Source organism: Capsicum annuum, chromosome 3 (assembly GCF_002878395.1).
Source record: "Capsicum annuum cultivar UCD-10X-F1 chromosome 3, UCD10Xv1.1, whole genome shotgun sequence".
In the NCBI taxonomy this organism is placed as follows: Eukaryota; Viridiplantae; Streptophyta; class Magnoliopsida; order Solanales; family Solanaceae; genus Capsicum; species Capsicum annuum.
In genome coordinates, this window is record NC_061113.1 from 43,607,879 (window position 1) to 43,620,878 (window position 13,000).

The following is a 13,000-nucleotide window of genomic DNA, read 5'->3' on the forward strand; positions in this document are numbered from 1 at the left end:
TTTCATGCAATAGATAATAAGTTTGTTGCAACAGATAACTAGTCTGTTGCAACAGACTAGTCTATTGATCAACTTTGACATTTTAATTCATATTTAATTTTCATTCTGTCTATTATCTTCTCAACAACCATGTCGACGATTGAACGTAAGGAATAATTTTGAATCCCAGTAGCAATAGCAAGAGTTGAAACATATTGGTTATATGCTAGGTATATGGCAGGGGTTGATTTGTAGTGTTCCAAATAGATTACTCATCTGTTGCAACAGATAATCAGTCTTATGCAATAAATAATAAGTTTGATGCAACAGATAATAAGTCTATTGCAACAGATAACTCTTCTGTTGCAATAGATTACTCATCTGTTCGATTCATGTTACGGCACTATAGAACCATAAATATAAATCTAGCAAATAAATCTTCCTTTGCAACAGATTACTCATCCGATGCACCAGATGAGTGATCTGTTTAAATTGTGGGCACTTATGTTGGATTCATGATCGGGTTCTATCCATTGTTGGAAAAACAACAGTAACTGTGTACCCAGATGACAAATTCAAATAAAAATCATAATTTTACTTACTAAAGTCACCTATGAAGTAATGCCAAAGTGGAAAATGATGTAGGAAATAAAATTTGACCTAAGAAATTGGTCAGATAGCAGCAGTAGCAGTAACAACAACAACAACAACAATAATGATCGACAAGAAGAAGAAGAAGAAAATGATGATAATGAAGCAGAAGATAATGAATAAAGCAGCAGCAACAATGAACAACAATAATCATAAAGAGGGAGAAAACAACAACGAATGAGAAGAGAGAGAAACACGCCTTTCTTCCCTCTATTTTCTATTATATTAACTAACATTTAGATAAAATTGTAAATTATAAAACTTGTGGGTTATTTTCAAACTTCCCCAACTTTCTTAATCCATAATAAAGTAATTGTTACCTACACTCAATTATTAAGACTTGTATCAGCTACACCTCATTTTCAAACTCTTTTGTCACTTTTAGCTCAAAGCCCCTGCTAACTGCGTATCTTTGTAAGACTAGATATCGATGGCCTGTTCCAGCACGGTCCCAATATATGTTATTTTTAATCTTAATTTAAATTATTAAAATAATTTATATTTTAATTATTGTGATTTATTATTTTTTTTATTTTAATTTAAATGATGCTAGTATAATTTCGAGAGTCAGCCAAATATTTTATATTTTTAAATTTTTTTAAGTTGTTAATAATGTGATTTACAATGTCTTTTACATTATTTTACAATAATATATGAATATTCTCCCTGTCTCAATTTATGTGGCGAAGATAAAATTTCGACAGTAAGTCAATTTTTTTTACAATCTTAATTATTGTGATTTATAATACTTTTAATTTCATTTTCAAAACATATATGTTATTTTATGTCTCGCTCTGTCCAATCCCAATTTATGTGCACTAATATAATTTTGATAATCAATCAAATTTTTTATGTTGACATATCATTTTTGGTCTCTTTTATCTTTTTTGTAAAATATTATTAATTTTTCAATACTCAAACGATCACAATAATTAATTAGGAGTGATATAGTAAAATCACGATAAAAGAAATGAAGCACACATGTCTTAAGTGGCTTGTAATAACTAATTAGAAGCAACATAGCAAAATTACTATAAAAATACTTGTATAATAATTAATTAATGATGGCACGGTAAAATTATGATTGAAGCAGCTGAAACAGTCATAAATGTCTATTTTACTTTTTTCTAATTAAATGTTATTAATTTTTTAATATGTAAATGATTTATAATATTTAATTAAAGATATAATAATTAATTAGGGGTGATATAGTAAAATTACGATTGAAGCAGCTGAAGCAAACACGTCATAAATGTTTATTTTAATTTTTTATTAAATATTATTAATTTTTTAGTACATAACGACTTATAATAATTAATTAGGGATGATATAGTAAAATTACAGTTGAAGCAGCTGAAGCAGATATGTCAACCTCGTGTCTGCTTTGCTGATACAGTAAAATTATGGTTGAAGCAACTGAAACAGTCATAAATGTCTATTTTACCTTTCTTCTAATTAGATATTATTAATTTTGTAATACTTAAATGACTTATAATATTTAATTAGGAACACAATAATTAATTAGGGGTGATATAGTAAAATTACGATTGAAGCAATTGAAGCAGATATGTCATAAATGTCTATTTTACATTTTTTATCAAATATTATGTAACACCTTAGGAAATTTTTGAATAAGTATAACTCCTAATCTATAGAGAGTGATGTGGTACATATAGTTTAAGGAGAATTATAGTTGAAGGAGAATTATAATGTATTTCAAGTATTGTCAATATGTGATTATAAGTGATTATGAGCCAAGTTAATACAAGTAGTGGCTTAAAAAAAAAAAAGAAATAGTATAAGTTGATGTACTCTTTTTTTGAAAAAATAAATAAAGATGCCAAAGTGTGTCTTTGTTTAACAAATTTAATGTGTGTCTTTATCCAAGTATTGACAAAATACGTGGCATTATTAGAGCCACATATTCATGAATACTAAGATATTAGTGGGGTTGATTTGGTCATTTTCAGAAGCTTCAGCCTTCATCTCTTTTTCTTTCTCTGTGTTGCGACAACAACAACTATGCGGTTTAATTTTTTTGGGGCGAGTTAGTGAAGTAGAGAAATATTCTTGGCTAGATGTAGAAGCTTGCATCGAGATGGAATCCTTTTTCAATTAAAAGTGGCGATAACTTTTACGGAAGTTTAAGCATTACTTTGAAGTTTAAACTTAGGATTGAAAATCCTCAAAGGTAAATTCTTTATTCCGCTCTTAAATATGATTATAGATGAGTATTAGAGATATTTGGTTTGAGTTTTATTAACTCTTGAAGTAGGTTATATTAGTTATGGTTCGTGAAAAAAAAAGGAAAAAATTTGAAATTGAATAGAATCGATGGAATTATGTATCGGGTGAACTATTTGACAGTGAAGTAAGTTGTTCCATATATAAATATGTTTGTAGAATTTTCTTTATTAAGGATAAGAGTTGTTAATTTTTTAAGCACCATTGTTGAGGGTTGTGGAGCTTTATGTCCACTAGGCGTTCGATAAAATGGCATAGTGATCCAACTATTTAATTTCATAGTCGAGTATGACGTGAATACATTGTGGCTATGTAGATTAAATCTTTGGAGTCATTTGGAATCCGCAAATCTACTTTATGTATGAAGTCCTCGAGAGTTCCTATTGTAAGATAAAGGGGCAGCCCGTTGTATATTGCGGAATCAAAAATTGAGGTATGTAAAGCTAAAACCTCCTTCGCCTCAAAGGCACGACCTGTAGTTATTTATTCCTCCTAAAATAGCCGAGATAGTCTACTTGATATATGTGAATAGATTTTTCGATTTCTATATGCCGATCATTTGACCACATATTCTTTTCATTTGAAATTACGCAAATTCATGCTTCTTACGTCAATTTGTTGAGGTCAAAACATTTGTACTACTCCCGCCAAGTCAAGTATCTATAGAGCTTGTTTGTACTCATTAGGAATTCTTAGAAGTCACTTAGTATATCGTCATATCCTACTAATCAGAATAAATGGTCATACTATAGTCGCACTAATATTTTAGGTCACATAGTGATATAGTCATATGATGATATAAAGTACAAGCGTTGTAATAGTTCGATACTATCAAAGAAGTCAATTGTATATGAAAAGCATTACTCGAATAACTAATCAGTATTTGTCGTAATATATACTTGCATAGGCCTACAAAGCACTGTTTGATAAAAGTTAGCAACGGGAGGGTATCATAGGTTTGGCTTAGCACACGCACGACGTAATTCTGTGCATAGAATTGAGACCAAACCACTATAGTGAGCCCGAATGTGTGGCATACCTGCCCTTGTGGCATCATTTGCATTTGGAATCAGTTGGACTAGTTTCCCTGACTCGAGCCAATATATGGCACATATGGCCTGCGGGCAGACCCTCATAATGAGCCTCAAGGAGGGATGTACCCGGTATCAGACCTCGATTACAGTTATATGTATAAAATTATAGTCAGGAGTATTTGGGTAACACATGTGGTACACTTGACATAAAATTTCCTTGGTGGGCCATCATATGATTATCTGTATTGAAAGTAGGCACAGGACGTCACTTAGGCAAATTATTAGGCCTTTAATAATGACGATTTATTCATAAGTGGTTATGTGATAACTTAACAAGGTAAATGCACAGGTAATAGTATTATATAGTGTATTTGTCACCCGTCCTCTCATAAGTTATAGTTTCATATAAGAGGTTCAGTATTCAGTCATCCGCAGTTGCTCATTCTATTGTTTGATTCATTAAGCATCCTTATACGTCTACTTGTTATTTTGTTTGCTTTACATACTAGTACATATTTTATGTGCACTAACGTCCCTACATTCGAGGGTACTGCATTTCTGTAAATACAGGATCAGATACATCGATGAGCAGATTTCTATACTAGGCACTTGTCCGTATTCAGCAAAGCAGTCGGTGAGCTCCTCTCTTACTTGGAGCTAATAAATGTCTAGTACTATTTAATCATGTCCTTGGTTATAGTTTGGGTGTGTCAGGGCCCTGTCCCGGCCACCTTCCCTGGCACAGTTATAGTTTCTCTTAGAAGCTTTGTAGACAGTTAAGTTGTCACACATGGTCATAGTTTTACTAGTCTATATCAATTGAATTAAATGAGCCGAAATTGTACATTTACATAGGCCTTTATAATTGTTTAGAATTAGTAACTAATCTTAGCTAAAATATATGTCAGTTGTACAATACATACTTATATGGTTCTTGTCCGCTCATTCTGAGCTAGGGGTGTGACATATTATTAATTTTCTAATATATAAATAACTTATAATAATTAATTAAAAATAAAATAAAAAAATTACAGTTAAAGCAGATGAAGAAGACATGTCGACCTCCTGCCTGCTTCAACCGGTCAACTATCTCTTATTATACTAGGTAGTAATGGCCGTGCGCACGGGCCCAACGTAAGATTTTTGTGTTCTAAATGCATATGCACATAAATATTAAATGATTAGCAATCATTTGTTTACAGTTGTGACTTCATTATTTACCTTGCTTATCTATATCCTAAACTATTTATATGTGCTACATTTTGCTTTCTTTGTGGTGTTTAGTTTCAATCTAAAAGCATTTATTTATGCTCAACCAATGCAGAAGAAACCAAACATGTATATTTACAAGAAAAGAAAAGAGACTGAAATGGAAGGACAGTGAAAAATTACAAGGCTAGAGAATGAGTTGGCTCTAATATGCTAGCAGATGAATTACATATCCTTCCTTTAGCATTTAAAAATAAATTTGTCAGGTGTTCTGGCAATTGATGTTTCTTTTCAAATTTCAACTCAATAATCTTACAACTATGAAAGGCTTAAAGGATATATTCTTACAAACAAATTGAGCATAAATGAATTGCAAAGCGGACAAAGAGTATTGTTTTAGCAACTACTTGCAACAGGAACAGTGACTATGCCTCGATTTCAAAATTTTATTTGGACGCATAAGGGAGTTTCAACAGACTCCAGTTTAATTTTATAGTGATAGCGTTCAAGTAGACAATGTTGTATCAGGCTGCCTTCACTTGGGAATCTGAAACAAAAGCTCCAAAAAGTTAACTTTACAATAGTTGTAGAATATACAAACTTACTTTATTTTATGATTGTTTCTGATATATTCTCGACTCTAGCCAAGTGCTATGAAATGGGGGTCTTTCCTTATCATGTGTATCTGCTTGACTTTGTCCCGAATCAAAGAGACAGCCAAAAATAATACTCCATAAACACAAAACAAGAAAGTATAAGGTGATAGAGCAAACGATTTTAAGGCACTACTAAGTCCCTATTACCTTTGACCAAACCAGAACGCAGCATTGCTGAAATGAGGCATCAATTGTTCTTTTTTAGCCAAAAAGTGGTAGGCACAACTGCATACTACTCAGCTACTATTTTTGTTTTCTTATTCTTTAGAAAGCTAGAGATACAACAATCATAAGAAAATAGAGACTCTCAATACATAGAGATGTCTTGAGATATATAGAAACAACAAACCACTTGCATTTTGAATCTCGAGTTTCAATACTAAGAAAAAATCACGGTCAGGTGCGAGGAAATGATCTCACAACCCCACTTACAATTTGGATAAATATCGCTCCACAAAAACCACTTCTATTATTTACAGATCTCAATAAGTCGCAGAGGAAAAATACATATTAGTTCCTTAAGCTGGATGATACTCTTATCAAAACAAATAATTTGTCATTTGGGTCACGGGAGGAAACAGATTATACAAGACGGTGAACGTTTTAAGTAGTAACAGCAGAACTGACTTGACAATTTGCAAGAAGTAGTCAACAAAAGTGTTCGGTATCAATGCATGTAGTAGTCGAGTAAACAAAAGAGTAGTGTCAATAAAAAATGATAGCATCTACTTCACCGATTGAGGAGAAAAATTAATTGAAAGTTTTAATTATGAGGCAGAGTTAAATCTATTTATTTACTTAAAATGCGTTCTGTTGTTCTCCCTATGAGAAATCCAACTACGGTACTCATACTAATCACTTTTTGTACCGAAGAAAGTATTCAACTCAATGTTGTCCTTAATGGCTATTGCCTTGTAAATCAGACGACTTCATGGATGATATCAGAACGCTTACCTATTCCACCACCGTATCGCAATTTTCATTAATAAATGGTTTTAAAAGTCCAAGTGGTTGCAAGTAGTAATTTCAATCTTTTATAAATTTCCACTATTAAATTCTCTCCAAAAGGGAAAATGCGTCTATACAGAAATCCACAACATACCATACTCTCTTAACATAAAAGTCAATAATGGCGTATTTATATTATTACTAATATGTAGTCTATAAAAAGAAGTTGGGATTAGTTCAACAAATAGTAATGCTGAAATTGCCCTAGAAGCAAGGTAATTGGAGATAAATATGTGACCTCTTTTCTCTGTTTTCTTTTCTGTTCACACTTAGGTGTCTCATGTTTGAATGCAAATGTTATTTTGTTCTTTTTTTTTTTACAAAGGTAATATAATATTATTTTTTTCTTTTGAAACATGAAAAATATTAAGATGGGGCCGCATAGGTGGTAAGCACCATTCACCCGATTGTAAGATGATTCAAGTCACTAATTTGATAGGAACCCTTGGAAGGGGATTAAAGAAGAAAGAACAATACTGAGACTGCGGCGCAACAGTATATGAAACAATATTTGGGATGAACGATTTTGATGTGATGATAAAGCATTGAACATTATCTAACTCAACCTCTAAAAGTTACCTCTTTTTCAAGACTATATAAAGAATCCAAACTCACTTTCCATAGTCGGCGTGGGACTAAGCACATAATCATGAAAAAGAGAAACAACAGTAAAACTATTTTGAAGAGACACATACCTGCAGTAAAAAGGCAAACTAATGAGTAGATGCTACCACGACAGACATATATAGAGCAGTCCAAAATAAAGTTCGACTTAATTTCACAATACAAGTTAAAATAATTTCAAAACGGAGAGTGACAAGCTGAGAAAGAGAAACAGTGAAGCACAAAATTAACAAACCTGGAAAGTTGATGTAATTAAGAGTAACAGTAAGCTTTTACTTATTTCTTTACATATAATGAAGTTAATCTTTTTTGTTGAAAATAAATAAAAAACCAGATCTTTACATGACTTTCGAAGATGGAGATGGAAAAAACTTTCTTCCAGGAAGATTAAGTGCGCGATCGGAGTTCAACAATATAAGAAAAACAAATCAAATTTGAAGGTGGACAAATCAAAAATATAAAATAACCCAAATAAAATTGAAGTTGCAGAGATTCAGATCTGCAGGAAAATATAAATCAAAATAAAACGAGGTAAAGGAAAAGCATGAAACTTTCTATGTAAGAAGAGATACTGCAACAATTCTCTCAATTTAGATATAAGAGCAAGATGGGAGAAGAAGAGAGAAATACCTGTAAGTTGAAAACCAATTTGGTAAGAGAATAATAAAGTGGTACTTACCCTTGTGAAATTCTCTGAAATTGTTGTTAGTCTCAGCTGTGTTCTGCTTCTTTAAACCTTTTCTTCAATCAATTCAAACTTGAAAATGAGAAGGAAGGGGGTGTGTTTGGTATGATGAAAATGTTTTCATGGAAAATAAGTTGGATTTTTACTTATTTTTTTATATTTGATTGGTGGGTGAAAAATATTTTTTGATAAATATTTTATGATATTTGATGGTGAATAGAAAATATTTTTCTTAAAAATGTTTTTAGTTGTTTGATTGGTGAGAGGAAAAAATACTTTTTGAAAAACACTACTGAACAATTAACTAGTATATCAAATAACTCAACATTCTGTCGGAATTAATTTAAGCATAGCAAATAATATCAATATCGAGTATCAAAATATTACAAGAAGCTAAAATTTAAGCAACTATTACTTACATAATTCAAACTTCCTAATCAATTCCCACAAATGCACAAAAGAGAGAAGTTTGGAAGCAAATACACGATACATTATCAAAAACAAAAAAATGGAGAGAAGTTTAGAAGTAAATACACAATACATTATCAAAAACAAAAGCGTGCAAATAATAGTTGCTTCCAATTCCTATGAAGCTAAACCAACCAATAGGTGTCACTATTGTTGTTGCTTGAATAGTTCCAACCACACCTTACGAAGATTTTGATTTTTGACCATGAATGTCTTAGCTAGAGGGTCGCTTTGTAACAAATAATCAAAAGCATCACCGAGAAACTATTCATTATAACCTTCCATTGCCATAACTTCTTCATACAACTTTGTCACATCTAGACGACTATCAACCATTCTACCGATTGTCGTTGTCACTAGTCTAAACTTTATTGATATATCACCAACGACATCTTGCATCTCAAAACAACGTTTTCTTTTGTGACTTGCCTTGATTTGAGAAGCTTCGGTAGCTTGCACATCCTTTTCGATGGATGGTCCTTCAAGGTCATTATCATTATCTTTCTCAGAAAAACTATCAAAATCTATATCTTCGAATGATTTAGCACAATCTCCCCTAACCCGATCATTTCCACACAAAAAAAACATTTCGTCAAATATTTTAATTTTTTTGTTGATGAACTTGTCATGATTGGGATGTGCCTACAATACAAAGATTAGAAATGAGATAGAGAGGTTTCTGAAAGACCCCCGGCTCAAAATAGAATAATGCTCAATATAAATTAATCTAGACAAGGCACAGTCAAAGGACAAAATTCATAAAAAGACAAGACATATTCAAAGGATAAAATATATAGAAATCAACATATTTTGTTTGTACTGAAGAAGAGGCAAATAACATAGTAGTTTTTAATTTTCATGATCATCAATCGACCATTACAATTTTCTAGTTTACATCTCCACTATAAACGCTCCCTTGTGTGCTACATTTCACCTCTTGTTGATTAGATAGAGTAGTCCTGCAGCAGAATATATCATCAAGACAAAAGCCATTTCGAGAAAAAAAATGAATAGAAGTCAGCAAGATTCTATAGTTCTGGATAGGCTAGTTGCAAACACAAACTTCATTTATCTACTTGTTTAGAAGAATATATAGCATTGCACTTCTTCATAAATGCTCGAGGACCCCAAATGAGTTTCATCTTTTGTACCTAAATAGGAAACAACTAGAATTCCAACATATTCCCAGCACAAAAGATAACAAGTACAATTGGAGCAAATTCTAGAAGATAATTTGAACTTTTGAAGCATCTCCAAGTATAAACTTGCGTTAAGAGTATGAATGCAGTATGTGTTATGACATTTTTCACTTCCCAGCACCAAAATTTTAAACTTTCTCCTGCTTTCAAAAAAAGAATCACATATAGGGTTAATGTATTTTCATCTTCGTACAAAAGATAAGGTTGAAAAACTGATATAGCCTCACACCATATGCGTTGCCAACCTAAAAATTCAATACATCATTGGTCAACATCTCAAACCAGATTTTAAAAAAAAAACTAACCTTAAATCCATCAACGCAGAAACATTAGAAGGATTCAAGAGTGAGCGAAAAATCTCAAAGGCCTAAACTCAACCTACTAATGGCAAGCAACAAAGCAAATAGGTCATAAACATAGTGCAAAATTATTAGATGGGAAATTTACCCATAACTCACTCTATCCGAAGACAAATTTACTCATAACTCAAGACTTTTTCAGGTTATTGACTGGTTCAATTCTGGCTCATGAAATGATACATGCATGGTTGCGGCTTAAAGGTGGATCTTTTATTTTGATAACACCTGAATGTGATATCCTTTTACATATTTACGATTCTGAAGATAATACAAGAAGCTAACCTCCATTCTCTCATAGCTGCTCTATCATTGAAAATCATGATATTATCATGTCTCTTAAGAAATCATAAATTGATATGCAAGTCGGTGATATCAAAATATACTATAATTAATTTTCACTAGCTTTAGATCAAATAAGTTCGACACATATCGCTGAGACACACCATCGCTGGAGACCATATGTTTTGAATGCTGAAAGGCAACAACAATAACGTACCCAATGTAATCGTACAAGTAGGGTCTCAGAAGGAAAGTGCGTACGCAAACCTTATCCCTTCCTTAAAAAGGAAGAGAGGTTGTTTCCGATAGACCCGCAACTCAAAACAGATGAAAAGGGCGTTAACAACAACACACAGGAAGAACCAAGAAGAAAATACAATAATTAAGTCTAACGGAACAACCAAAAGAATTAAAAATCTAAGAATACGAAAAATACAAGAAGAAGACTAATAATCTGGGAATGGAAAAGCAAAACACTTGACTACCTACTAATCTACTATCCTAATTCTCTGATTTTTTCCATATATCGTAGCGTTACTAATTAAAATAGCCACATGTCTTAGCTCAGTATTGATCCGTAGATGATCTGAAGAATAATTGTTAAATCTTCAGCATAAATAACCAATTTATTACTACAACAGGCATCAATCAACCATCCAAAGGGGGGACTCACAGGTAAGACCCCCAAATGTAAGAAACAGGAGAAGATCAGGGTCTAAAACTATTGCTTACCTGAATATGGACCGCATAGACTTCGGGACTGGCCGTAATCATCTTCAAGCTGTCATCCCATCCAAGACCACTTTTGTTTAGTAGAGTTTGGATTGTACTCCAAGTGTTTATTATTGTTTTAAGATAATTCTCCACATGCTTAGAAGAACAATCTATTCATAATTGTTCGTTAATGGAATTCGAAACATGATTAAACGAGCTGGACTTAAACTGATTCGTCGATTTATCCCCTTGCTTTACTTCATCAGCTAAAATCTCCAACATCAAATATTCCATTTATTTTGACCACCTAAACTACTTCTCAAATTTTTTCCCCATGATTTACTGTTACAAGTCAAGAAACTACGTGAACAATTCATACTCAACAGAACACAAATACAAATTAGCAGAAACCTGTGAACTCTACATATACCAAATAAAAATAGTAGTAAAAAGAACACTCAAAGCTAATAAAATAATAATAATAAGCCATAGAAGTATTTCTTTCATACAGGATCTGGCCAATTACTACAACAATACGAAGAAATAAGAAAATATCAAAAGCAAAATGAAGCAGCATTGTCTATTTAGCTATCAAAGTTTCTTAAAACACTAAAGTCCCTCATTCCTTCGCCTATCATAATTTACAAATATGGCATGAGAAATTGCATCTCTTTTTGATGACCATTGTCTAGCTTCTTTACGCCTTTCTCTTTGTGTTTGATAGCTTTGACTTTCTTGAGAATTTTGAGTAATTTGAGCATTTTGAGGTTGAATTACTGCTTCAACATCTACTTCTTGTATTATCATATCATTTTGCTCCAAATCAACTATTTGATTATGTACAATACACGACGTTAATACCACATTCACTTGTGTCTTAAAGTCCCAAAAAATTTCATTATAAATCATACGAAACCGTCTCTTTAGAATAGCAAAGACACGTTCAACCGAGGATCTCAGTGATGCATGACGAAGATTGAACAATTCTTTTCATTTTGGGGAGGACAATCACTATATTCTTGCAAGTGATAGCGTATTCCATGATAAGGAGGAATAAACCCTTTACGAAGTCCATATCCCGCATCTACAAGATAGTATTTATCTACAAAGCCAAACTAAAGCTAATTAATATAATTTGTTCACCTACGTTTCATATAAACTACTTTATATTGAATAAGATACCTTGTTGGATTTGAAGACCATGTGGTCTCTCCAATGCATCATTTAATATGCGAGAATTATGTGCAGATCTTTCCCAACCAGCAAGCACATACGTGAACTTCAAATTAAAGTTAATAGTGGCTAATACATTTTGTGTTGTTGTGCCTTTTCGACCAAAAAATCTATTTTGTTATTCAATAGGGACAGATGTAAGCATATGTGTTCCATCTATTGCTCCTACACAATCCTATACACAACTTAAGTTAATAATATGTAGTATTTTAAACAAAATATCTTAAAATAATACCGATATTTGTTCATTATCTCCGGTTGGATGGTTCCATCCGGTGATTTTATAAGGATTGGATAGAGCTTCAAAATTGCTTGAAGCACAATGTGGAAGCATTGATGAATAGACTCGATTGACCTATAAAAGTATGATCCAATCTTCTGAAATCGTTCATTAAAATCAAGAATCTCTAAAAATATTAGCACTTGTTCTTGAACAGACATATTTTTGGTTAAACACAAGAAACTGTTCCTTCTAAGAGCATTGCATAGTTTATAAAACGCATGCTTACTCATTCTTATCTGACCTACACAGTGAACATCACTTCCATTCAAAATACTATTCATGTAAAATTCTCTTTATTGATCTTTATTAACATACGATTCTTTAGGAATGCTACTTTCATGTTCGTAGGCACCAATTATTGCAACCCCGACAGCT

General features: G+C 32.3%; 1 long non-coding RNA gene and 1 pseudogene across 1 annotated transcript; one reads left to right on the top strand and one right to left on the bottom strand.

Moving 5' to 3' along the window:
* The first annotated feature begins 2,588 nt into the window (after positions 1 to 2,588).
* Positions 2,589 to 5,836, top strand: LOC107863877. The gene is made up of 4 exons (XR_001672475.2): positions 2,589 to 2,821; positions 3,191 to 3,307; positions 4,479 to 4,542; positions 5,233 to 5,836. It is a non-coding gene; the product is annotated as an uncharacterized LOC107863877 (long non-coding RNA).
* LOC107865442 lies at positions 5,387 to 11,403 on the bottom strand (annotated as a pseudogene).
* Positions 11,404 to 13,000: the final 1,597 nt, after the last annotated feature.